A 5718-nucleotide genomic window follows, 5' to 3' on the forward strand; every position below is an offset into this window, starting at 1 on the left:
TAGATTATGATGATATTTCAAGTAATTTGTATAAATAGTTAACGTGAGATGTTAGAATAAATCATTTATATCAATGTAAATAAAATGTCACTTTCACCCATCTAGCTATTCATTTTGTTCGCATTGAGATTCTATTTATCCATCTTTTATAAATACTTTTGATTAAATCTTTTATCTAAATATATTTGTAAGTTATATCCATGTTTATTTATTTGATTCATTCGAAGAATAATTTTGGTTAACTTTGGTAAAAGATTCACATATAAGAATTATAATTTCGTACCATCATGTACTCACATTGAAATTAAACCTATTCCTTCTATTGTATGTGAAATATCATCACCAATAAGTATACTTACAACTCTTGATTATTTTGAAGAACTAAACAATATAAGAAATCATATGTTTGTTAAACTCTTGAATGATATGCCATATGTCACTTGAATTTTCTTGAGCAGCTGAATATGATATTATTATGATAACCTTCTTTGTGACCTACTTTGAACAAATTTCTTGTCTATCTGCATGTAGTTTCTTAGAACCTTGATTACTTTATATCTTCCTAACCATTTTTACAATAAATAATGGCGTTATCTTGTCTAGAGCTATTTTTATATTTTTCCATAGACTTGGTTGGTTGATTTTGATAATTATGGCTGTACAGATTATACCTTGAATGATTCTACCGCTTTTAATTATTTTTTTATTTATTCCCTTAATTTGGTTTTCCATTTTTATAAATTTATCTTGTTACATTTGCTACACAACTATTTCTTGTAGAGAAAATGATAAAGCTGAGTAAGAATTTACGTGCAGTTTTCTACAATTTCATGCTCTTTCTTTCCATTTCTGTTCCTCGGAAAGCCCTATCCATAATACCTACGTGAAAGGAAGTAGTCTACTGAAGGCAATCAGGATCTAAATTGAACATCGTCAATATCTCAGAAAATGCTCCACATTATCTGGAAATTTAAATGACACCCGCTTATGAATTATTCCTATTCAAAAAGCTTGGATTAAAATGCTATAGACACATACAGAAATAAATTCAAAATCTGGTTTGTCGATTGGCTGGAAAATAAGCCTGCTAATGAATCGTTATAAGCACTAGATGGTTATATTTTACAAAGAGAACCAGATAGAGGCCTGGGCTGAGCAAATCTTATGAAAATTCTTAAAGCCTAAAGATGCTTGTCCGATTGAGCTCACCAGGGTTTTCACCTTTTCCATACAACCGTATATAATTATATTCGCAACCTTGATGGTTTGTGATGATCAAATATTAAAACTAAAAAAATTGTTATAATAATTTAAAAGTACCTATTTTGCGATGATCTAATATTAAAACTGAAAAACTGATTATGATAATTTCAAATTACCCATCCTTGAGGGAAAACATGGCGAACCCCTCCAGTAGTTACCGTGCAGTTTGAGAATCTCAGTTACCTTGCACTTAGTTATGGGCGTGCAGTAGTCGACCTGCAGAAGCATCAACAGCTTTGTCACGGTGCCGACCTCCAACATCTCCTTCAAAATACGCTGACACGGACAGAACTGACAAAGCGACCAAATGATTCTAACAGCTTTCTCAGAAGCCGATTGAGATACTCGAAATATCTTCTTGGAGATCGCAGGGACACCCATGGCATGATCAGCCATTGCAACCCTTCCTTCCTCGCATCCGCACAACCCGTCAAGAAGACCTAACATTCTCTTGCAGATGTCTTTCCTCTCAGCCGTCTGCTCGGGAAGAGATTCGATCAAGATGGTCACCGCCCCTGCCTCGATCGCTTTCAATCTGCAACGCTGGCTGTTGCAGGCCATTGCCGTCAACACTTGAAGGGCGGCCACTGTAGCTTTCTGGCAAACCTCCTCCTTCAGCAGCTCAAGCAAACCTTCCATCAAATCATCGTTGCCATTGGTTACAAACTGATCTATGCCTGTTATTGATGCTTTCTGTAAGAGCAGGGCGGCGTAAAGGCGGGCGTTGGAGGTGCCCCTCTTGAGAATAGAGCCAAGAGAAGCCAGGCAACTGGGGGTGGCAAGCGCCTCCAAGCCTTCGTCGGGCAAGTGAAGAAAATGGAGGATCCGTAAGGCTTCTTCACATGCCATCAACATATCGTAATGGCATCCGATCTCCTCGGCTTCTGTAGATTGCCTTTCAAGAATAGAGGTCAAGACGGCCGGTGCATTCGACGATGAGATGCACTGTCTGTTACTCTTATTTTTATCTACCAGAAACCATAAGGTTTTCAAGGATTTCACCAGAAAGGGCGACAGCGGGCAGGCCTCAATTTCTCGCAGCAATTCGTTGAGGCGATTGTTATACAGGGGCGGATCGATGGAGGAGTTGGAGTTGGCGATGCACCACTTCTGAATGAGGTTGCGTAGAGTGTTGTTGGGTGTCAGCTCTTTATTGTCGAGGACTCGCATTGTGGCGGGGCAGGTGTTTTTGCCGAGCTCGTACATCCATTTCTCTATGCTCTCCCTCTCGTACGTGACGCCCGTGCACACAGTTACTGGATCCTCCATGATTTGCATCGATATCGAGCACACGAAGTACGAAGGGATTTCTACCTCATCGTCCATTCTCACTGCAAACTACTTCGATGCCTAGTTAGTTCTTGCAGGGGTGTGGAATATCTCAGCAATGAATTGGGTCTACGAGTTCGAGAAAGATCTGTTGTGGAAGACGGTGAAAGACTCTTGTGACGAGATTTGCCCAGTGTCTCGAGAGTTAATATTTCCATTCAAGTCTATCTGGTTGCAGCACTCTATAGATAGAGTCGTTCTCTCCATTCAAATATTGTGGTCGTTGGTAAAGAGTCAAATTTTGCTTATTTTCTGACGCCCTAACACCCAACCTATTCAACGGTTGCTGTACAAAGCTTGTCATGGTTGTTAAATTCGTGGAATAACTTAGGCCGCCTACTCAGCTTGTTGCTTTATGCTATTACCGTAAAAACTAATCAATGGGAGAATGGGCGACTTCAAAAATAAAAAACTGAAATGATTCTTTGACCATTAATTAATTATTAGGGTAAAAGGATTCAGTTGGAATAGGGGTGAGGATCTGAAATTCTCCAATGTGCTAGAAACATTTTGAATCCGACGAAAGTACCGCTTCATTTTTTCCTACTGGTGACCTGCATATATATATATAAACAATAATGATGACTTCTAGTCATTCGGTGGTTAGCATTTGCTTCTACATTATTGTAATATGATATGTTTTCTCTTTCTCTCTCCAAGTACTAAATGTATATTTTTGTTGGTGAAAAGTATTTCTTAATATTTGAATTGCTATATATCTAAGATTTCAATATGTTTTTGCCTTGTATTCATTCAAAAGGTTATTGTTTGGGATTACCTTAATTATAACATAATTTTAAAAAATTGCAATGAATTGTATTTATATGAAAAAATAATTTTTGAAGCTGATATAGATATCTTGAAAATGTTTTTGCTTGACCATGGCCTTATCTAGTGTGATGATCTTTGTTGGATGGACAAATAAGAGTGTGTCATTTTTTCAATTGTATCAATAATAGCATTTTAAAATATAAAAATATATTAGGGGCTGAAGAAGGGTGTCTAAAACATTATATTACAAGTCATTTATTTACTATGATATATCTTTTTTCTTTCTTTTTTTGTCACAATTGAAACTTTGAACATTAAAATATTAATGGTTTTCAATCATACATTTTTTAAATATTTAATAATTAGTAAAAAAGAAGGTTAAAACATAGATTACTAATATAATAGCATACCTCCTCATTTAGATTGCCATAGAAAAACTAGATCTAAACATATTTTACACATTTCTTATATTAAATTATTTTTTAACAATATGAAAAACTAATTTACAACTTATTCCATACTAAGTTTAGTTTCTTATAATTATAACTATTACTTAATATTTGTATTTAAAATATTTAATAGTTAATAATAAGTTTTCTATTGTATGGGTTGACTTTCCAAAGGTAATATTCTTGGATAACTTAATAATATACCAAAAAAAAAAATCTTGAAAATATGGAAATATAAGATATATGAAAAAAAAGTTTATGTGAAAGTGGGTTTATATGAATGTTTTTTTTCAATTCGAGAAGAACAATTCAAGTTGATGAATTTAATCAATTTCTTAAACATTTGTATTTGAATACTTATCATGTTCCAAATAGAGCTAGAATATGAATAAATTATGAATTTGACGCTATAATGATCATAGTATTGGGGATGGAATGATGTATTTAGTTAATTAGCAATGCATCATCACATTCATAAGTGGTTAATGATACGATGAACACATCGCCATCTTCATTCTTAGGCTCAAAATCTTAATCAAATTTCTTCTTTTTCTTCTTCTTTTCTTTTTTGCAATCCTTAAAGACTTGTGCTGGCATATGAGAATTCCAATAAATTAATTTGAAATTTTCAAGAGATTTGGATTTCCCTAGTTTCTTATTTTTTATGCTTCTTATTCTTCTTTTAGTTTTCCTTAGGTCTTCCATAAACAACTAGGTTTTCCATGGAAGTGATGGATATCTTCTTCCTAATTTATTCCTAAAGGTTTAAAAAAAAAAAAAAAAAAAAAAACATCACAATTGTAATCCTAAAATAATAGGACTTGTATTGTTGCTACAAGAGAATTTTCACTTGAAAATATCCTCTATAGACTATAATGAAAGTTTTGTATATAGTTGGACCATTAATGGCACTACAAATGATTAAAGGATCACTATTGGATAGTTGAGTTAATAGGTGAATTGGATAAGTAAATAGGTAAACTAGCATGTCATATTGGAAAACATAAGATGTTATTAGAAGGAAGAAGAGTTATTGGAATAATAGAGAACTATCTATACAAAGGATATTGCAAACATTATGAGAACAAAGGAGCACTATCGGTGAACATTAATATGGAGAAACAAGTATACAAAGAAACAACTTAAAAAATTAGAGGTATGATCATTACAACAAGAGAGTCAGTGAATTTGGATAGATGAAGAAATGAAGGACATGTGTCAAGGAAACATGGGAAAAAAATTATAGAAAAAGGTGAAATGATTTGAGTACAGTGTTTGAGGAAGAAGTACAAAATAGAAATAATATTTATCAAGGATGACATTGAAAAACTTTGAAGGATGACATCAAAAGTCAAAATAATTTATGGAAGATTGGAGAGAAATCTTTATGCAACCCTAATTAAGTTTAGGAAAAGAAAGAGTATAAGGTTATCAAATAACGGATTACATGTTGATGCTAATTTGTTTATGTGTTACTAAAAATTAGAAACTTGAAGAATAGAATTCCAGAATCAAGGAATAAGGGAATTATAGAATAGAGGAGGAGTGGAAACAATCTGACAAGATTTAGGATAAGACATTCAAAGGTCAAATTATCGTTGATTTATTCTTAATAGATTAGCAACAAGATTGTAAAATCCTTTAATGGGGCAATCTTTAAGTAGACTTAAAATTTATATTTTAGAACTTATTGTAAATCCCTTAACTGAGTAAACACTACATAAGTGGTATAAAATCTCATAACAAATTAGTCTCTAATAGGACTACAAATACTTCTAACAAGGTATCAGTCACTCCTAATAGGGTGAAGTCATTCAGAAGATGACATTATCATAAGCTCTTAACCTAATACCTTATTACTACATAGATAGCTTGTCGGTATCATCCCCAACTCAAGTTTTCCCTC

General features: G+C 33.5%; 1 pseudogene; it reads right to left on the reverse strand.

The window, feature by feature from the left end:
• Positions 1-1359: 1359 nt before the first annotated feature.
• LOC149531852 (E3 ubiquitin-protein ligase PUB22 pseudogene) lies at positions 1360-2589 on the reverse strand (annotated as a pseudogene).
• Positions 2590-5718: the final 3129 nt, after the last annotated feature.

Source organism: Cupressus sempervirens, chromosome 11 (assembly GCF_028749045.1).
Source record: "Cupressus sempervirens isolate cs-2001-9-10 chromosome 11, ASM2874904v1, whole genome shotgun sequence".
Taxonomy (NCBI): Eukaryota; Viridiplantae; Streptophyta; class Pinopsida; order Cupressales; family Cupressaceae; genus Cupressus; species Cupressus sempervirens.